General features: G+C 39.5%; 1 long non-coding RNA gene across 1 annotated transcript in view; it reads left to right on the forward strand.

Annotated features, from left to right (window-relative positions):
- The window catches only part of LOC123462989, an 83,642-nt gene extending 61,075 nt beyond the window's left edge, over positions 1 to 22,567 (forward strand). Inside the window, exons 3-4 of the long non-coding RNA XR_006638615.1 lie at positions 5,315 to 5,536; positions 22,515 to 22,567. This is a non-coding gene — a long non-coding RNA (uncharacterized LOC123462989). The remainder of the gene's footprint in view (positions 1 to 5,314; positions 5,537 to 22,514) is intronic.
- Positions 22,568 to 23,087: the final 520 nt, after the last annotated feature.

Below are 23,087 nucleotides of genomic sequence, written 5' to 3' on the forward strand. Positions count from 1 at the left end.
CTTGGTCCAATGATCTATTAGAATGAAATCCTATTTTAGAGTCTTTTAAAAGGCAGAGCATTCAAGTGTTCCAAAGGCCAGATTATAAAGGCCACAAGTGGACTCACTCCCTCAGCTCATGGAAAGCAGAGGTGGGCATGCCAAGAAACTAGACCCTGAGGAGGGGTTTGCCTGAATTTTGGGGAGCAAGGGAAGTAGTTTGGTCTGAGATGAATCTTCTGAGACTAGAATTTGTATAGATCCTTGAGAGATCTTAAGGGTTCTTACACTATACAATATAACTTCCTGGGCTTAAAGGAACAAAGAAAAACCTTTAACTGTCTAATAAAATGAGCTCCTAATGAGGCCTCTCAGACATTAAATAGGCAGAGTTAAAAGATACTTTGATGAAGTGTACAGGGATCAGAAACACACACGGGCACACAAAAAATGAAAACAAGAAAACATTTTCTTGCAAAGTCATAAGAACTGAAGTTAAGGGTAACTTGTAGTTTGCTTTGCCAAAGCCGAGACACCTGGCTCAGGACACTGAAAGCTATGGAGATAAAGGAGTTCCTCCCTTAGCATTCACCCTTTGCAGCTTCTCAGACAGGCTCCAGCTCCGCAACTACATTTCCCATTCTTCAGTCGCCTAAAGCTTTCAATACTAGCGAGTACTGTACACAGATAACTTTCACTTCGGAACTCATGATTTTAAGTTAGGAGATGATGGGTTTAACATTGGGGGAGAAGATTTTAGCCCATGGTCAGCAATAAGCTCCTGCAAGCACCGCCGTGTCTAGCGGGGGTGGGAGGCAAGTGTTGTAGGCAGTGAGTGTTCAGCAACTACCAGGAAGGAACTGCGAAGACCCCATGGCATTATTGTTCTGCTATTCTCTTAAAATGAGTCAGGAGGTATCTTTGAAAGCCTGTCTTTACTTTCCCAAAATGAGGCTCAATCAAATAAATGAAGATAAAATAAGCATTTCTAGAGTGAAACATCTATAGTCTTACATGTCAAAAAGACATTCAGATATTATTGGGGTCTTTGTACAACAACCTTCTTAGGGGCCAAGAATCAGTTTCTCTACTGTTGAACTAAGTAGTAGAAAAACTGCCTCCTTGAGAAATTCCGTTTTATAGTTTAAAATGTGCTTATGACCTGGGGCTGTCTGACCCAGATTGTTGTGGTTTTCAAGTGCAAACATCCTGAGTGCATCAGAGGCCTTTCCTTTCAGGCCTTCCTCAGTAAGAAGAGGAGCAGGAGACAGACACATCCCTCAAGCAAGAGTTCTCGGTGTCAGCACTGCGCCACTGGCTATGGGGCTGCCCTGGGTGCTGTGGTGTTGAGCTGTACCCCAGGCCTCTCTGCACTAGATGCTTATAGCCTCTCACTCAGTGGTGACAATCAAAAATGTCCCCTGGAAGACACAAATGTCCCCAGTTTAGGAGTACCACTGCTGCTGAGGGTTAGAGGGTAAGAGGTATAGACTGATCAAAGAGGAGGTGAAACCACATAGGATGCAGTGACCAATAAAAGTCTGGTCATGAGGCTAGACCTGCTTTCCAGAGAGCATTTTTCCTCACTCACACTTACTGTCTCCTTTGGGCTTGGGAGGAACAGAAATCCTTTGAGATAGTTCCAAAACTCCTTAGTGTTTGTATCAGTCAAAGCTCTCTTAGAGAGCATAATGGATAGGATACATTTCACATGGATATAAGGAAAGGAATTAGCTCCCATTCTCATGTAATCAGCTGGTTAGCCAAGTACAAAATCCTTGGGGCTGGCTGTGGGGATGGAAGGCTATAGGAAGGGAATAGTGTGGAGAAGAAGACTGGAGGAAGGGAAGGCTGGGATTCTTGAGCCTGAGTTGAAGCCCAAGGCAGAATCTTCTCCTGGGGACTGTGAAATGTGCTGGTAAAGCCCTTTCGGATAACTGGATCAAGCTGCTAGACTTACTAAGGGTATTCTCCTCACACCCCTTGAATGATTACAGATAGCAATCACGCCCCCTAAATACCTGCACAGTTGTGTCTAGTTGGTAGGGTAGTGTCTCAGTCTGTTCAGGTTGCTATAACATGGCACCATGGACTTATTGACTAACATACAGCATAAATCTATGTCTCACAGTTCTTCAGGCTGAGAAGTGTAAGGCAGAGTTGCCATAAGATTAGGTGTCCAATAAGGGTCCACTTCCTAGAGATTGCTTTCAATGTAACCTAACCTGACATGAAGGGTCTCCCTAAGACCTCTTTTATAAAGGCACAAATTCCACTCACCTCTCCAAGGTCCTACCTCTTCTTGCCATCGCACTGGGGATATATGTGTATGGGTTTTTAAAGGGTGGGTCTTGCTCTAGCTCAAGCTGACCTGGAATTCACTATGTAGTCTCATGGTAGCCTCAAACTCATGGTGATCCTCCTACCACTGCTTCCAGAGTGCTGAGATTAAAGGTGTATGCTACCATGCCCGCACATTGGGGATTTTGTACCAGGAATGTATTAGTCATGTTGACACATAAAACAGAGCCCCACAGTTCTAGAAGCTATTCATGAGGATCTGTTGCATCATTCAGGACATTATTCTGTTCCTTTCACTCTGGCCCTGCTGCAGGTCCTGACCACTCATGGATTCTACCCCTGACAGCAGCTACATGATGCCACCCTGTCATGGCCAGACACAGGTCTAATCCCCTCATAAGCATTGACATGAGCTCTATAACATCTTTCAAATGATTTAAGTGGTCATTTTCTCCAGTGATATACTAATAACCAACATGCAAAAGAAAATAAGCCCAGCATGATTTACCAACAGAGAAATGCAAATGGAAACCACAGTGAAATAAGGACCCCATACCCAGCAGGGTAACTACATTAAAAAAAAGGGGGGATTGCAGGGCTGGAGGGATGGCTTAGCAGTTAAGGCGTTTGCCTACAAAGCCAAAGGACCTAGGTTCAATTTCCCAGGACCCACATTAGCCAGATGCACAAGGGGGCACTCACATCTGGAGTTCATCTGCAGTGGCTGGAGGCCCTGGCATGTCCTCTCTCTCTCCCACCCTCTTTCTCTGTCAAATAAATTTAAAAAGATTGCTAATTATAAGGGACACTGTTCAAAAAAATACAACTCATTCACTGTAGGTAGAAATGGACAATAGTGTCAATGCTCTGGAATATGGTCCAGCCATTTTCCAAGACATGAAACATTAAGATCCACTATCATTGAGCAGTTCTACTCTCGGGGGAGGGGGGATAGAGCCAAGAGAAGGAAAGCAAGTACGCACATAAAAATTTATACAGAAGCATTATGCATAATATTCAAACATTAGAAACCTAAACATCTATCCATTTTTGAGTATGTAAATAAAAGTTAGCAAGTATATGTGTAAAAATCAAAGTCCTGATATATGCTAGAACACAGATGCACCTCAAAACCATCACACATGCTCATAAAAGAAGGAAGTTACAAAGAAAAAAAAAAAAGCACATGTTGTACCCACTTCATAAAATGGCCAGAATAGGGAAACCCATGAGTAGAATGTAGATTATGTAGTTTATGGTTTCTAGGGGTTAAAGAGGTTGTAAGGAAATGAGGAATGCCCTGGGTATTGGGTTTCTTTCTAAGGTGCTGAAAATGTCCTAAAACTGATTGTGGTGATGGTTGTGCAGGTCCATACATGTACTAAAAACAGTGAATGAATAAATTGTACAGTATCTGAATTACACCTCAATAAAGCTGTTGTATATACACACACACACACAAACATATATATATAGGCACATATATATATACATATATATATGTGTATATATATATATAAATTTTTAAAAAGATTATTTTTGGAAGGTCTGGCAGCAGGAGCTTTTAACAGGCCTTTTGAAGCAGGGCTGGCTGATCAGGATGGCTCTTCTATACGCAGGACATTGGCCAGCCTAAGCCACATGCAGCGAGCAGCAGGACACTCTCTGTCTCTTTGTAGTCACCACTCCACCCAGGAAGACGAGAGAGGAAAATTCTGCCCAGAGCAGACAAAACCCTTCCAGAATCTGCCTGCCCTGCACCGCTGTCTGGCGACAGTTGTGTAGTCTGCCACCTAAAGCAAGCAGATGCGGGTGGAATGCATCCAAGAAAGCACTCAGAAGCCTAGACAGCGTACCGGCTCCGAAACTTCCCTTTTACCTCAGTGGCTGAAGAATTTTGATTCATTTGGTAACAGTTTATCTTTGATGGCGGACCAATGCATGACTCAGCTTTGTGGCGTGCAGCACCTCTGTGCTGGGAACTTAGTAAAGCACGTTTCACTTTCTCCAGAGACAAGCCCTGGATCTCTGCCCAAACTTCCTCTTTCCTCCTGGCTCCCATAATAGGGAATTTCTTGTATGTTGGCCTCTCAGGAGAGGGGCAGAGATGCTGTTATTTTACTGTTTTCAGAGTTCTTTGATGCCCTCTCTGTCATTTTCTTTTTCTGTTATAGTACAAATGCTACTTGTTAGATATCAGCTTAACCTAGGATTTTCAAGAAAGGGAAATAGACTGATAAAGAGACAATCTGATTTTTCTTCAAATCTGACCTTGCTAAAATTTAAATAAGAGTAATGGATTTTCTTAAATAGGGACTCACCAGTTAGTGGACTTGGTTAGGATTTGGTCCTTAATCTTTGGGGTCCAAGACTTACACACCCTAAAACCATTGCCCAAGAGCCCATGAGAGAACATATACTCATGTTGACATGATTCCTCAAACTGTTCAGGGTGGTTGCTTGCACTTGGCTGCCAGGAGGCCATTGGTCTCCCCGAGAAATCTGCAGGCTTCCCCTTGGGATTGAGGGGTGTCAGCAGGGGTTCAGGCAGGTCCTGCCCATCTGTAGCTTCCTCTTCCGTTTTGTTTATAATAATTTTATCTTCAAATCTATGTCTGTTATGATTTACAAATAAAAACTGTCTCATTCTTTAAATTTAGTTAGCATTCACTATTATCAATTGTAAAAAAAAAAAACCCTCTAATTTTACTCTATCTTAGCTGTGAGAATGAACTATAAAAATGAAATATGGGAATTATTTATGTTAGAGAACTGTGAGAATATTTCTTATGGACCTTACAAATAACCTTTATGGGAAAATTGCTGGGAGATGCTTTATCTGCTAAATTCCTGATTTATAACTTGCCCTGAAGTTAATCTTACAATTAGGAAATCCACCTACTTGAAGCTATGTGACTAGGTTTCCTCTGCCTTGGTGTACCTTTGGTTGAACAGCACAGAAGACCAATATTGACAAAGAATGTTTAGAGATGCCAGCTGAACTTAATCTGTGCTTTTTGTCCAATTTCCTCAGTGACCGGTTGTACTCTTGACCCAGAACAAGTGTATCGGCATGAAAAGTCCTGAACTTAGCACTGAAGACAAGGAGCTTAGTAACAAATTGCCTGCAAAACTGCCACATCAACCAGATGAGGAGGATCTTGGAGTTTGCCCTGAACCAATCGGGTTGATTTGTATCCAGAGGCCAAGTTGCTGTGCTATGTTATGGCAGCTCCCCTGAAGATTTAGAATGCAGGTAGGCATCAACTCACCAAATGTCATGAAGAAATAAGAATGGCCAGCCATGGTTATTTTATCTTAAGAAACTTACGCATTTGGGTATTTTGCAATAGGATGGCTTTTGCAATATGATGGTGATTCTAAACTATGCAATTATGATCAGTGACCAGATTACTCTATAGAATATTGTGCCAACATTTAGTCAGTCTTATCCCTTAGGTCATTTGTTTAGCCTACTGTCTTCGAAGCTTGAGCTGGTGTGAAAAAAAATCCCAAATATTCCATGACATATTAATTGAAACTTCTGGGGAACACTGAGCTCTCTTTGAATTGTTAAGTCAAGTGACACTGATTGTATTTTCCAACTATGGCCTTGGCCTTAGAAGACCTGAGGGTGTCAAAGTGGGAAAACGTCAATAAAATCTTTTCCCTGCTGCCATTTCATGAGTAAGTATCATTTTCCTTTAGAAAAATCACTTCTCAGACTGCCAAGAGGCTGCTGGCAGATGTAGGTTATATTAAACAGATGGTTGGTCTGCAGTTAAAACATGACCAAGGCAAAGTCCAGTGTATTATGACTGCTGTGGGAGGACATGCTGGTAGCAAACAAGCATGGCTCACTTCCAGGATGTGGCTCAAGGAGAGACTGCTCACATGAGATTATGAGGGAGAAGAACTAAGGATTGTTGACAAACCCAACATTGGACTACATACTGGAGGATGAGATAGAGGAAGTCTCATGGTGTGAAGTTTGACTTCACACAGAATATATACCTTGAAATAGAATAATACTATGTACACACACACACACACAAAATTAGCCAGAGCCAATACCTTAAAGTAAATTTAGAATATTAATAACTAAGCTTCATTCCATTTAGACAGAGGGTGACAGGTGCTTACCAAGGAAAACCAATGCTAGGCGGCTCTCACCTCAGCTACAGCTTACGACTTTCTTGTTCACCTTCTTTTTTCATTTATAGAAGATCAAAATATCAAACCAAAGTCATGAAGTAGCTTTCTACTTGTTTTTTTTCTTAATCTTTCTTGGGCAGAAGCAGTAGGTAATTCAGCTCATTAGAATAAATACACACACACACACACACACACACACACACACACACACACACACACTCCACTATTCCCTCTGTTCCTGCCAATGTATAATTAATGGAGATTGTTTTCCGTGGAGGTCCACAAACAGGAGCTGCATGCCAGAGCAGGCAGTTTGCAGCCCAGGTTTCTGGAATGGTCCTAAGAAAGGACATAGGAGGTAGGCAACAGAAAGGAATGGAAATTCTGTTGGGGGAGCCAGGCCTTAGGAGTGTTGCTGAGATGAAAGGTCTCTAGTCCAAGGTCAAGAAATGTTGAAAGCCAAGCCAACTCACCCAAGCACTGTGTTCTGCAAGGACTTCAACTGGCAGGGATGCATTTAGGACAGGGTATTTAGATATAGTTATCTTAGTAACTGGACCAGAAGTGGGTATTCCAGGTCAGCTCAGTTCCTGTCCCTTCAGGTACACAAGTCATCATATGTATTTGGTGTATTTTGTGTGATGTTTGCAGGAACACACAGGTGAGGATGTGTGTGTGTTGAAGGAAGGTGGCATATGAACAGAGAAGTCATTCTGATTATCTTTTCTAGCACTTCAACACATCCATCCATTAATCCCTACACCCTTAGTGGGGCTAGGGTTAGGGCTAGCATTGTTTCTTGAAACAAGCATTTTTAGATCCAATCAGAAAGCTCATGATTAGTAGAATGAGTCTATACAAGCACAGTGCATATTTCTAAAATTTCCTGAGTGGTATTCATGCCAGGTTCAAAGCATTGTTTATATAACAAAGGGTCTTGAAAGCGTGGAAAAGTTAATTATAAATAAATGTTTTTCTGTGTCCCAAGTCAGGATTATTGAAACCTAATTTATTTGGCAAAATTCATTTAAATTGAGGCACACATTTTAATAGCTCTATGTAGTTTTTAAAAATCATTACATAACCAACAGAGTTTGATTTTAGTACTTAGGGATCAAAAATTTCATCTACTAGAATTTGTTTGTTGATTTTATTATTCTCTATGCAGAAATACATCTAAAGCCATTGTAAATATTTTTGTCCAACTGCATATTATAAATGACGATATTTTACATAAGTAGAAGCAATTCTGAATAGACTGTGACCCTGTAGAAGACTGGATAGAAAATAAATCTCTGGGAAATCAGATGGAGTAGAGGCAAGTAGTGAGTCCAGGCTATGTGGTGTCCTAGTATTATTCATTAATTAGCTGGGAAATTTGTTAGAGTAAATTGTGATCTTCCTTTGTTCCAAATAATTAATATTTTAGCAATTAATCATTTTAGTATGTCCCTTGCTTCAGAATAATATTTTCTCAGCCATTATGTTTTCTGTCTCCAGTCTATCCTCCTCCAAGTAGATCTCTAAGTTGAAGTGTGTGTGTGTGTGTATGTGTGTGTGTGTGTGTAGAGCAAAAAAAAAAATCAAACCAAACCAAAACAAAACAAAAAAACTACCATTTCCTCTAGGATGTGTTGATGTGAAATCCAGAGGAAATACTCTTGATAATATGGAAGCTGAGAAGCATTGTCCTCAATGTAACTGTATAACTTTGTAAATTTCCTTAATAAGTTAATTTTATTTCACATGGCTAAATAATTCTTTTTTAGTGAACTCTAACATTCAAATACTGAGGTTATTTTCTTTGAAAAGATACCATTATTTAGAGCTATTGATCAGCCCCTAGGACAAGCATAGTTAATGATGAATCAAATATTATTTTATAAAGAGCAACATATATTTGTTGGTCATATTGTCAAAAGAAAAGGTCGGAGAAATGATGGCCACATAGCTAATAAATGTTGGTGGCTTCAGAAGCCACACAACACTAACCAACAGTAGGAGGCAGCAGTGTTGTGAGGTAGGAAGGAAAAGTAAAGGGCTGTCACTACAAAGCAGACAGAGAGACTAGAAAAGATACAGCAAACCGCAGCTACTTCGGCCAAGCAGGTATAAGAAGCATTAGCTGAAGAAAAATGCCAAATTGTATATTGTCCTCTACAAGGGAAGCCAGCCTTGTTGGTGCCTTTGTGCTTTGCTAAAAAACGAGGAAAGAAGAAGGAAAGAGAGAGAGGGAGGGAGGTAGAAATGGGATGGTGGAGAGCAGTGGTCAGAAATGAGATTTACAGGGTACAGGGAAGTTGAAATTTCTTCTCTGTCCCAGCATGACTTTCAGTTGGGCCTACAAACTAAACGAACACAAAGCAGATAACACAAAAGAGCAAAGCACACATATTTTACTTAGAATTTCCACAACCATCCCTTTTTCTCCCTGAAAAGAATAGACAAAATTCATTTCCTTAGGGCCCCTCTTTGTACCTGTAGTAATTCCCAGCTCCAGAGAGGGGAGATCAAGACCAAGAGAAATCTGTACCAACCAACCCTGTTAAATTAAACCTTATATTTTATTTTACAATTAACGGTCCTTGTTCCAATCCCTTTGTCTTTTTGTATTCAATAATTTCTCTTTTTGTCTAATTTTGAATTTAAGCTTCAGCCCTAACTCATTCTTTAGGTCTTCATTTTTTCGGAGAAGGTGACCATGCACTACAGGTTTTTTTTTTATTTATGTTTATTCATTTATTAGAGAGAGAATGGGCACACCAGGGCCTCTAGTCACTACAAACCAACTCTAGACACATGCACCATCATGTGAATCTGGCTGACATGGGTTCTGAGAAATTAAACCTGGCTCTTTAGGCTTTGCAGGCAAGCCTCTTAACCTCTAAGCCATATATCCAGGCCCCTTTTATTTTATTTTATTTTATTTATTTATTTATTACAGAGAGATAGAGATAGGAAGAGAGAGAGAAGCATTACAGTTCTGAGTGGAGATAGTCCATCATGATAGGGAAAACATGGCAGCAAGAACAAGAGACGAGCTTATCACATTGCAGAGCAGGGAAGCAGAAAGAAGAAAAGAAAATGAGGCTGAGCTATAAAACTTTAAAGCCCATCCCTAGTGACTCACTTCCTCCCATAAGTACCCACCTTCTAAGAGGCTCTATAACCTTCCGAACAGTGCCACTAACTTGGGGCCAAGATTTCAAACACATGAGCCTTTGAAGGACATTACATATTCAAACCACTGTAAGCACTTATGACGTTATAAATACATAATTAAAATATGAATAAAAGCCAAAGAAGAGGAAATATGTTTACTTTGTCTCTATTACCTCGAATGCATAAAATCATGTGTGTTTCAATAGGTAACAAAATAAGTGCATAGGTTACATAAATGAACATGCAAATAAGGAGTTATGGGGCATTTTTTCTAACACGTTCAGCAAATATATGTATGTGTGTAGATATACATAAATATATACACACTGTGATTAAATGGGCCTAACTTGTGGAACGGCACATTTGAAATCACCCTAGGTAATCTGAATTATGGCAGGTAGAAAATAAGTGGATGTATAACTCAAAAATGGAAAGAATCTACCCCTGATAATTAAAAAATGCTATATTATTAAATTATTCATCTAGCTCATAGTTATATGACCATATACCATTATTTACATTCACATAACTGCACAGTAAATATTTTTTACTTATATCCCAAACTTTTTTAGCCTAACTAGGAGAATGTTACATACATTACTCAATTAAAAGTGTGAAATAAAAGGAATGCTCGGGTGAATAATTATATGTCAGAAGCAAAGTGGAAAGACTATGCTGGCTTAAGGAAAAATATATCAGACATAGCAGAGAAACCATGGGTCAGGGTCAGCATTAGGGTTCAGGTTCAGACCACTATTGTCTGGTATTGCAATTCCAGTTAAGGTAAGCTGAACTGATTTCTCCTGTTTAATGTTTATGATTACATTTTCTTTCCTTTGCTCTGTTTTCAGAGCCAGCAGTACTCTACAAAAAAAAAAAAAAAAAAAATCATATATTTTTTTCAAGAAAGTTCTCTATGGCCCAACTTATTCACATCAATATTATCACTTTTAAAAAGTTAAATGCATGGGCTGCCATTCAAGCATTAAAGTAGGAATGGCTGAAGATACTTCAAATGACAAGAAATGGTTTTCACCCACTGGAGATGATAATAGGATACTTAGATTCTATTAAATATCTTGAAGGAGCCATGTGTTTGCCTGGGTACCCTGAGGATCCTGAAAGGGAGGCTACTCTTACAGCTCAGTGTATTAAGTGTTGTGTGAAAATGGGAATGTGGGTCCCTGGGGAGCCCTGGAAGGAGCAGGGAACACAAAAGGCCAACTCTTTCACAGTCCGAACATCCACACTGAAGGAATTGCATTAAGGGTCACAGGTTCTGCTTTTGTACAGCTCTCTGCAGCAGGCCAAGGGAATTCATGAAATGGGACACTCGTGGGTCTCTCCATCCAGGTTTCCTTTCAGGCTTCCTGCTCAGCTGCCCTGAGGGCACCACACAGCTGCCTCCAAACACAGCCTTCTTCCAAGGCCTGCTTGATAGGGGAAGTGAATGTGAGAAATCTCTCTGGGCTCCTGCTGTCTTTACACTGCTCTGCCCACCAAAGTAAAGGTGAAGTGTTTTTCAGTTTGTTTTTTCCCCTATCCCTGATCCCTGTGGTTGAGTTTAAGGGAAAAGAAATCATGCCAACTCACAGATCTCCATAACCTGAGAAAGATCAAAATCCTACCCCTGATTGTGTAGAATATCCCACAAAAGCTATTAACAAAAACTGCTATTTGTTGCACACAGGATCCAGGGTCCAGTCAGGAAACAATGACAAGTAAAAACTAGATCTGGATGCTTTTCTTAAAATATATATATATATATTAACAACTTCCATAAACATAGACAATAAACCATGATCATTTCCTCTCCCCTTTTTCCCCTTCACAAATCCACTGTCCATCATATCTCCTCCTCATCTCAATTAGTCTCACTTGTATTTTGATGTCATCACCTTTTTCTCCTATTATGAGGGTCTTGTGTAGATAGTACCAGGCACTGAAAGCTCGTGGGTATCCAGGCCATTTTGTGTCTGGAGGATTGCACTGTAAGCAGTCCTACCTTTACTTTGGCTCTTACATTCTTTCCATCACTTCTTCCTCAATGGACCCTGAGCCTTGGAAGGTGTGATAGAAATATCAAAGTACTGAACACTGTTATTTCTTCTCACTACTATGGTGACTTTTGGGTCATCCCACTGACCACTGCCGCCTGAAAAGAGTAGCTTCTGTAACCAAAAGTGAGCATAGCATTAGTATGTGGTATGAACATTAAGAACAGTGCTTACAGGGCAGTTTGTTGAGCTTACTATGTACATTTAGGCAGATACCAGCAGGTGTTACACCCCTAGGGCTCATGAATTTCCCTGCCATAGGCTTTTGATTAGGTTTTTAGTTCCAGGCATGTATTCCTTCCCATGGAACAGGCCTTCAGTCTAAGTAGAGAGCAGTTTGTGTCCCTCAAAATTGCACCTGTTTGATCATATGGCCTGGATGACCAGACTTATGGGTTGCAGTGTTCACTCTATTCACTGCTGGTGACTTCTTTCTCCCATAGGGCTGCATGAAGCATAGCTTTTGCCAGCTTTCTGACAGCTGATCCACGGGCAGGAGGTTTTCAGCTCAACTCTAGCTCGATTTCTCAGTGACCCTACAGCCAAATCATGTGGAGTATTCAGCAATAGGGTCATACTATCTATTTATGCTTGGAAACCATGAGCCTCTGCAATGGCCTATCATATTGTGGGGGCATCAGGGACCTCCCTGTCCTACAACTCACTAAAAGGTATTTCATCCTTGGCACTGAAATTTTTCTAGTAACAGTCTACAGCTTCTGGGTGTGCCATTATCCAAAAAAGTATGCTTCCATATGGCTTATTCATAACATCTTAAATTTTGATAACCTTTCCCTACTCTTCTTTCACTTAGTCTCTGCCTGTGACTTCACATAGGCCATTGCACCTCCAGAAATACATAGAATACCATCTCCTTAAGTCCTCCACTATCCTTCTTCCCTTAAAGCCCCTTTCTAGATTACTGGCCTACACATTTGTAGTTAGGATCCACATATGAATGTGAACATGCAATGTTTGGTTTTCTGGGCCTGGGTTACCTCAAGTAGTATAATCCTTTCAAGATCCATCCATTTCCCTACAAATTTCATATTTCTTTACCACTGAATAGAACTCCATTACATAAATGTGCCACATCTTCATCATCCCTTCATTACCTGAGGGACATCTAGACTGGTTCCATTTCCTAGATATTGTGAATAGGGCAACAATAAACATGGATGTACAAGTACCTCTAAGGTAGTGAGAAGAGGTTTGGGATATATGCCTAAGAGTGGTTTAGCTGGGTCACATGGTAAATCTATTTACAGCTTTTTCAGGAACCTCCATGCTGATTTCCACAATGACTGTACCCATTTATTGTCTATCAACAGAAGGGTTCCTCTTATACCACATCATCACCAGTGTTTATTGTCATTAGTTTTCTTAATGATAGCCATTCTGACAGGAGTGAGATGGAATCTCAAAGTAGTTTTTTTTTTTTTAATTTTTATTTCTTTCTTTATTTATTTATTTGAGAGCGACAGACACAGAGAGAAAGACAGATAGAGGGAGAGAGAGAGAATGGGCGCGCCAGGGCTTCCAGCCTCTGCAAACGAACTCCAGACGCGTGCGCCCCCTTGTGCATCTGGCTAACGTGGCACCTGGGGAACCGAGCCTCGAACTGGGGTCCTTAGGCTTCACAGGCAAGCGCTTCACCGCTAAGCCATCTCTCCAGCCCTCAAAGTAGTTTTAATTTGTATTTTCCTGATGGCTCATGATGTAGAACATTGTTTAGATATTTATATGTCATCTGCATTTCTTCTTTTGAGAAGTCTTATTTATTTCCATAGACCATTTTTAATTGGGTTGTTTGATTTCCTATTGTTTAGTTATTTGAGTCCTTTGTATATTCTGGGTATTAATCCTCTGTCAGATGTATAGCTGGCAAAGATTTTCTCCCATTCTGTAAATTGTCTCCTTGCATCTATATTCATGAGGGAGGAGGATCTATAATTTTCTTTTTTTTTTTTGTTCTATTTTTGTTTGGTTTTGGTATCAGGGAGATGCTGGCTTCATAAAAGAAGTTTGGTAGAATTCTTTCCTTTTTTATTTTATGGAAAATTTTGAGAAGCATTGGTGTTAGTTCTTCCATGAAGTTCTGGTAAAATTCACCAGTGAATCCATCTAGGCCTGGACTTTTTTTAGCTGGGAGACTTTTTTTAATAACTGCTTTAATCTCCATACTTGTTATAGGTCTATTTAAGTGGTTAATCTCATCTTGATTTAATTTAGGTAGATCACATAAATCAAGGAAATCATCCATTTCTTTCAGATTTTCAAATTTAGTGGAGTATATGTCGTTAAAGTATGCCCTTACAATTTTCTGAATTTCCTTGGTATCTGTTATAATGGTGTTTTTTTTTTAATCTCTAATTTTACTAATTTGTGTCTCTCCTCTCTTTCTTTTGGTCAAATTTGCCAAAGGTTTGTCAATCTTGTTTATCTTTTCAAAGAACCAAGTCTTTGTTTCATTGATTCTTGGGACTTTTTGTTGTTGTTGTTTCTATTTCATTAGCTTCTGCCTGAATATTTATTATTTCTTCCCATCTACTGATTTTTAGTTTATCCTGTTTTTCTTTTTCCAAGGCCTTAAGGTGAAGCATTAAGTTACTTACCTGCAACCTTCCTAATGTCTTAATGTAGGCACGTAAAGCTATAAACTTACCTCAAGGCTGCCTTCACTGTGTTCTAAAAATTTTGGTATGTTGTGTTCCCTTTATATTTGATTCTATGAATTTTTTAATTTCCTTTTTGATTTCTTCAATGTACCATTCATCATTCATTAGCATACTGTTTAATTTCCATAGTTTGTGTATGCTCTATAGCTTTTGCTATTGATTTGTAGTCTGATACCATGGTGATCAGATAGAGTACAAAGAATTATTTCAATTTTCCTGTATTTGTTAAGATTTGCTTTGTGTCCTAATGTATGGTCTATTTCAGAGACTCACGTGCTGCTGAATAGAATGTTTTCTGGGCCTGTGTATTTTGCAACATATGGATAGAATGTTCAGTAGATATCTGTTAGGTCTGTTGGTTCTATGGCATTATTTAATCCAGATGTCTCTGTTTATTTTTTGCTGGGATGATCTGCCAATTGATGAGAGTGGGGTATTAAAGTAATCAACTACAATTGTGTTTGGTGTTATCTGTAAACTTAAGTCTAATAGTGTTTGATGAAATTATGAGCATTCATTTTAGGTGCATACATGTTTAGAATTGTAATGTCTTCTTGCTAAATTGTTCCTTTAATAAATATAAAGTCACCTGCTTTATCTTTCCTCACTAATACTGGTTTGAAGTCTCTCCTGTCAGATTTGAGGATAACAACACCTGCTTGTTTTCTAGGCCCATTTACTTGAAATTCTGTTTTCCATTCTTTCACCCTAAGGTAGTATCTGTCTTTTAAAGAGAGGTGAGTTTCTTGAAGTCAACAAACAGAAGGATCCTGCCTCTTAATACAGTCAGCAAGCCTGTGTCTTTCTGTCGGGGCATTTGGGCCAGTGATATTAAGAGCTATGATTGAAAAGTATTTATTCTTGTCATTCTTCTTGGTTTTTCATGCTTTCTTTTTTTCCTTTACTCTTTTGTATTAACTATTATTTAAATATGGTTTATTTTTTCCTGTTTCCTCATGTGTGTGCTTTTCTTTCTCTTCTGCATAATGAATCCCTTCAAATATTTTCTGTAGAGCTGGCTTAGTGGTCATATATTCCTTTCGCCTGTTTTTGTCATGGAATGTCCTTACTTCTCTGTCAATTTGGATGGATAACTTTGCTAGATAAAGTAATCTTGGTTAACAGTTTTTATCTTTCAGAACTTGGCATACATCATTCCAAGCCCTTTTGACTTTTAAAGTTTGTGTTGAAAAATCTACTGTTCTGATGGGCTTGCCTTTGTATGTGACTTCATTTTTCTCTCTAACTGCTTTTAATATGTTTTCTTTGGTTTGTGTGTTTGGTGGCTCAATTATAATATGGTGAGGAGAAGATCTTTTCTAGTTTTTCTCTTTGGTATTCCAAAGGCTTCCTGTATCTGTATTAGGATATCTTTTTCTATTTGGAAGAAAGTCTCTTCTGTGATTTCATTAAAAACACCTAAAATACCTTTGAAGTGAAATAATTCTCCTTCTACTATACCCTGAATTCTTATGTTTAATCTCTTCATAGTGTCCCAAATGTCATGAAACTCCCATTCAACCTTCCTATTAGTTTATCTTTCACTCTGTTGGGCTGTATTAGATATGCAACCTGGTCTTCTAGTTTAGCTATTCTGTTCTTTCCTTCATCCATTCTATTGGTGAGATTTTCTACAATTATTTTATTTGACTTATTGTGTTTTTTTTTTATTTCTAGTAGTTCTGATTTGTTTCTCTTCAGTATTTCTATTTCCTTACTTATACCTTATATTGACCTTATCGCATTAAGTTGTTTTCCTGTGTCCTACTTTGGGAGACTGTATAATGTAGAGATTTTTTTTCATCTTGGATTAATTTGATGCTTGGGCTTTCTAATTATCTGCAGTATTTTTAGATATATTCTGATACTATTTATCTTCAGGGTAAGAGCTCAAGGTGACAGATATGGCACTTCTATGACTCCTACAGGAACAGCGGAAGTGACCTAGTTGTTGGATTTGCCTGCTATTCAAGTATTCTAGTAGGCTGAGTTGAATAAAATATAGGCAAAATCTAAAATTCAACTGAGCAATATACACATTTAATCAAAACCAGCATGGAGTATTTATGCAAAAGTGGGTTTTAAGACAAAGAGATAGTCTAACAAAATCAAAGTCCCAAAGAGTGTGTGTTGCCCCACAGCTTAATCCTGTCAACTTGGAGGTTGACATTTGTGGTCTGCAAAGGGTTCCATGTCAGCCTGGGGCCGAGTGAGACCCTGTCATCAAGAATGACAGAAGACAAAGGCCCTATAAATCAGGAAATAACAAATGATAAGCCCCAAATACAGCTTATTTAAGAATGACAATGCCACCCATTAATCAAATCTAACACATAACCTGCCCTGACATGCAAAGTGTGATTTTCACTTCCAATGCAAACCCATATACAGGGCTTTGGGTTAGGTTCTGACCTAATATAAGCAAGCTCTATTACCTTTTGGAATGGCTTCATTCTCACCTACGCTGCATGCCTGCTTGAGTCTCTCTTTACTGTGTTGTGAGCTCAGCTAGGCTGGCTGGGTTGGTGGGTCCACTGCTCTGATCACCTGTGCTGAGTGCTGTGTAGCTGAATTCCCTTCCCCAGTCGCCAGGAGTTGTTTGCACTGGTAGTTGTGGGGGGAGAGGCTATAGAGGGTCTCTGAAGTTGTACTAGATCTGCATAGCTGGTCCCCAGGATCCTCTTCCTCACAAGCTATTCAGTTGGTCCCTGTGATCTTCTCCTTCAGGTTTCTTGACTTTGCAAGGAAGCTGCTATGAGTGGAAAATCCTTTCACCTGACTTCAGCTTCTCTGGCTCAGACAAGGCCAGGCAGCCTTATGGACAGCCCCATGGTGGGAGCCAATTCAGGATGGTTGCCTGCGTTCTAGAACCACTATGTCTCACCTGCTTCTCTGCTGAGGTTAATAATCCCTTATACACCTTAACTTTTCAGTTGAAGAGTGTATTTTGCTGTTTTTCTGCTTATATCCCCCAAGGCTGCTTTGGCATAATGCGTATGCCACCAAAATACCTGGAAGTTGATTTCTTTTAACACTGTTGCACAGGAATTCTGAAACTTAAGTTCTTCACACAAGGGATTCTGTAAACACTTTTGTTGAAGCACTTGCACAAAGTATCCAGAAAGTCTTTATTCTCAATTAGAAAGGAAATAGCTTGAGTTTCTTTATAATATAGTGAAGAAAATTATCAACAAAGAGGCCAATGCACTTACAAGTCACAACTTCCATGTTCAAATTAGGCTTCACAGGGGTGCAAAAGGGTGTGCCTGTGGCCCAGGAAGCCGTGTAAGGAATTAAGATAGCTCAGGCCTTGGATTTGTCATCTTATCTCTGCTATTTTCTAGTTCATTCCACAACTCAGAGATTGGATTTCTCTTGTTTGAAAGTGAGGATGGGATTGTTTAGAGAACTCAATGTGAAAATGTAGGTTTCTACTCTTAGCATATTTCTGGAACAGCTCACATAAGTCTGAAATAAATGAGGTTGGATTGAAAGGAACATAGCAGGCTATTGGTACTCACTTTGCTTATTTCAGGTTAATACCACAAAGCCATAGAAGCATCCCAGCCTGCTCTTCCAAAATTGCACTCTGCTCTCCTGAACTCCAGCTCCTTCAGAGCACTAAGGAGTTCACAGATGAGATCACTTACTTCCATTCGACAATGAGAGGTATGGAGTATGGCTGGGTTAGTTTGAAGATGCGGAGCCATCTGTAGTGCAACATGTCATCTGGTGTATACCAACTGTAGCAGGCAGCCTCACATTGCTGGGATGAACTTCCACACCAGGCAACGTTTTGAGGAAGGGAATTTATTTGAAGCTTACAGATATAGGGGAAGTTCCATAGTGGCAGAAGAAATTGGGCCAGTTCCACAGATCCAAACAAAGCAAAGCCACTGCCAAAAAGCAAGCAAGCACACCTCAGGAACTCTAGTCAGAACTCAGGCCCTTTGTATATCTTAGGTTGGAATTCAGATTCTCCTTAGGCCTGGACTTTAGAATCTACCAACAGTAACACCTCCTCCAGCCAGATGGCTATAGATCTCAATTATATATTTTAATAAACTGGGGGATATTCATTCAAATGACCTCATGTCTTCCCTAACACCCAACAGATTTATAATCCTCTTACATTGTAAATTGTATTTAGAAAAAGTTTAGGTCTCCACAATCTTTACCAACCTAAGATAGTTCTAAAGTCCCATCACCTTATATTTAAGATGGTCTTTTAGCTGTACGTCCTGTAAAATCAAAACGAGTTATGTACTTTTAACATAGAAAGACACAGAGCAAACTTTTCCAACTGTTATAAGGCACCACAGGGAGAGACTGGAACAATGTAATCTTAACAACCTTCAAGCAAACATCTGTAGTCCAAGTCCAATATCCATAACCAGTGACTGACAGTCTCCACATTTTCCAATTCTGTTCCTTCAGCTGGGCTGAGTATCAAGAGTATCAAAACTTTTATCCCTAGCCAAGAGTCTTTGTGTAGCCCTTGTACAATCCTGGTATATCCAAAACATCTGCGGGTCTTCATGTAAACTGTGGTTCATCTTCCATTGGTTTTGTCAGCCTATCAGGCTTATTACACCCTTCCTCATGCTGCATCTTAGCAGTGGCTCTTGGAACCACATGTACTTCACCCACTCCATGTATTTTCTTCTATTGTTTACAAAACCTATACCAGGTACGCAGGAAACAGACATATTCTTAATTCAGGGACAAAATAAATCATGACCTTGAAGAGCAGGTTCTTCTTCCAGTCAGCTCTTTCCAAAAGTGTTTGTATGTCTATCATAGTCTTTCCTCAGGCATCTTTTTATTAATTATTATTCTTTTAATGTAAAGTAGTTGGGCCATTGTTCTTTCAGATGCTAATGTTTTTGACAATGTCAGATTTAGTAACTAGTCTCTGTACAAGTAAAATTTAAACTTGTTTGAGTTTTTCCAACTTAAAATCTTAAATCTTTCAGTCCCATATCTTTAGCCAAGCATAACAGAACATCATAATTTAACTTTGATCAAACTTTCTGGGCCTGGGAAGCAGAATGCAGCCTGCCCTTATGTTTGTAGCCCAGTTCTAACAGGGTTTTCTGTAGTCTTTCCTTTCCCTTAGAAAGTTCATAAGCCAAGCCTCCAAGTTCATAAGCCAAGCTTCCAAATATAACTCTCTCTGTACTTAGCATTTCCAAACCTTCATCAGAATAGTTCATAATACTTGGATTACTGCTCTAGAAGGCACCTACAGTCAGCACCAAGTTTCCAATTCCTCTAGCACACAAATTCCAAAAGACCAAAATGAATTTGGTCAGGTTCATCTCAGAGCTCTATCACACTCTTAGTATCAGTTTTGTTGCAGACAGCCTCATGTTGCAGGGATGAACTTCCAAACCAGGCATGGTTTTGGAGGAAGGAGTTTCTATAAAGCTGACAGTTCTAGGGAAAGTTCCACAATGACAGAAGAAGTTGGCGCCCCTTGCACAGATCTAAACAGAGAGAAAACCCACCACTAAAAGCAAGCAAACACATTTCAGGAACTGCAGGCAGACCTCAGGCACTGTGTGTATCTTAGGTTGGAATTAAGATCCACCCACAGTGACACTTCGTCCAGCCAGGTGGCTATAGATCTAAACTATGAACTTTAATGAGCTCCTGTATTTATCGGAGGGCATTCACTCAAACCACCTCACCAACCATCGCATGCTCAGACTCATTCACTCCTTCTCCTGGCAGTGGCAAGCTTCTTTGACTCTCAGCAGTCAGAGCTCATACGGGTCACTGTACTGTGACAATGCCTTTCTAGTTCCATGATGAGGTAAGGAAACATGGTAGTGACACTCTCATTCAGAGTCAAGAACACTAGTCTAATAATGTAAACTTGGTTAAATTGCTCAACTTTACCAAGATTCTTTCATCTGGAAGATGAAAATAATAATGGAACCTATTTGATAGGATTATGTTAAGGAGGTGTAGTTTGAATGAGATGTCCCCCTTAAATTCATATGTTTTGAATGCTTGGTCCTCAGTGGCATTTGGGGAGATAGAGCCTTGCCCAAGGAGGTGTGTTTCTGGGGGCAGGTTTAGGGGTGTTATAGCCAAACCCATTTACCAGAACTTGGCTCACTCTCCTGTTGCTGTTTACTACCTGCTATGGCAGACACAAAGTCCAGCCTCTGCTGATGGCATGCTTTCACCTACCATCATGGATCTTCCCCTGGGGACTATAAGCCAAAGTAAAAATCTCTCCTGTCAGCTGCTTTTCATAGTTGCTTTATTTGTACAGGGAGAAAATAACTACAAGAGAATAATAAATTTCATTTGTTTAGAATTTTGACTATTATTAACATCATAGAGATCAAGGACAGTGTGGATGTAACTAATGTTAAGTGAGAGTATATGTAGCAACAACATGACAGATTAAACTTTAAAAGTGGCTTTAATGATGTTAGTCATAGGACGACAGAGGCAGATCACTAATTACCTAACAATTTAATATTATCTTACAATAAGAACTACAGTATTCTTTAACTGCAAAGTATTTTTTATCCTTGACTTTTTATTTCTTTGTGAACTCACTCTTTTTTTTTCCTTATGTAAAGTAATGGATATGAATTTTCTCCTAATGAATAAATGAAAGGATTTAACAAAAGGAAAGAAGAAAGCTAGAACCAAAAAACAACTGGATCACAGATGATGTATTATTTTTATATTTTGATGCCTGATAAATTGTGTTGTAATGATATCAGTTGAATGAAAACAGACATAACTACTGAGTAGAGGAGTGACCAGCAGCAATCACCAAGTATACATATATTTATGGCTGTACAACACTAGTCACAGGTGCTATACTCGTGGTATTTTGAAGATTAGCATAGAACAAAATAGCTATTAAAAATGACAAAGCCAGCTCTGATATTAGAATAAACTTTCCAATGGTACAACAGGATTGCTAAGGCAAAGCTGGAGATGGTGTGATTACCAACATAAAATGCTAGAGGGGTCCCACTGCTATTTCCACAGAGACAGTCCAGAAGCCCAGTACTGTCTTCAGTGACACAGGGGAAGAATCATAGCAAAATCCATCTCCAGAAGAAGGCTTCTGGGTCAGAAAAGAGCTCAAAGGGCATCACTGAATGAGATGTGGGGTTGTGAACAAATTTAGCACGATGGTGTTCACTAAAAATACTCTCTTACTATGAAGAGGGCCCTAAGAAATTCCTTTTTAAAATATTTGTTCTTCAAAACAATGAAAAGGCATGCCAGGAAGACTTTAGACAATCTTCCATACAGCACAGAAGCTGGCCATCAAGTCCTCTGACAATATTGTTGCCTGTTCTACTTTTCCTCCCCTAACACATGTGGAAAGAACATCTTGCTATATTTAACAAAGTTGGTTAACACATGTTCCAACTAGCAACCATGGAATGGCTGGACATGGATAATGACAATAAAATGTTACACCATGTACTATTCTTCTCTATCAAAAGGAATGGTCCAAGAGGTGGTCAATCTTGTCCCCCGTTCATTCCTTCCCAAGGTATCTATCCAGTTATGGTGAGTCACCACCCAATCCCATTGGTTTGGGGCATGGACAATGGAAGGCACTTGTAGCATACTTTCCCCTAAATGAAGAAGTTTGTTAAGGTTAAGTGTGACCAAAATCACTTACCCAAATCCTGACATATTGGGCAGAATTATCAACTTTTAGTGCAAGTATGATCATACACTGTCATGAGAGCCTTACTTTTTTTTTTTTTTTGAAGATGCTCCAAATAAGAAGTGTCTGCTCTGTCCCCAGACAGTCAGTGCGTCTAGTGCCAGAAGGTGCTACATGGGCAACTGGGGAAAACTGACCAATATCTGTCCAAGAAACTCATGGTCTAACCTACTTAGCAGCAAATAACCTGGTGTGATGCCCACACAAGTGCAATAGTGGCACACAGCCATGTTCTTGATTTGACTAACTGATCCCCTCAGTGGTACAGGACCCATAGCTGGAGCTGGGAAATAAGTCAGAACCATATCCAAACAAAAGCCCACTCTCTATTGTCAAGCTACCATCAATCATGGTCTACAAAAGGGCTTACACCTATTAAATTCTCTATAAAAAAGTAAAGTTTATCTCATTTGTCCTGGTTCTAACTTACTCTCCATTGGAGAATCTGCTTCTCTTTTTCAGATAGATGTAGATTCTAAGGAGAGAGCCACCCCATCATACCTCAAAAGGGCCCCAGCTGAAACTAAGAAAAATTGGCGAAACAAGCAAGGGTGCTGTTTTCCTGATGAAGTGGATACCAGCACAAGGGGGAAGAAGATCAACACAGAGAAAAATAAACTCCTACCAAATCAGAGAACCAGAGTCCCAGAGGCCCCCAACACCTCATCACTGAAGCAGACCAAAAATGAACCAACCCAACATGGCTCAGGGAAATTTTGCGGAAGAGGGGGTGGAAAGAATGTCAGAGCCACATGTTGGCTCATGATATACAGAGACATTTATCTTACCAATAACTGTGGGCTAACTCCACAATGCACGACCCATATACCTCAACGAGGAGCCATGGGGAGGGGATAGGTCACAGATGAGCCTAATAATGGTACCAAACTGACTGTATCTGCTGAATACAAAACTAATTAATAAAAAAAAGAAGTATCTGCTCAAATAGTCACTGAGTATGTATGCACTTATGAAGCTAAGATATTGCAACTTTTTTCTTTCTTTTTTTTTTGTTAATTTTATTTATTTATTTGA

The sequence above is a fragment of the Jaculus jaculus genome, chromosome 8 (genome assembly GCF_020740685.1).
Source record: "Jaculus jaculus isolate mJacJac1 chromosome 8, mJacJac1.mat.Y.cur, whole genome shotgun sequence".
NCBI classification, from domain to species: domain Eukaryota; kingdom Metazoa; phylum Chordata; class Mammalia; order Rodentia; family Dipodidae; genus Jaculus; species Jaculus jaculus.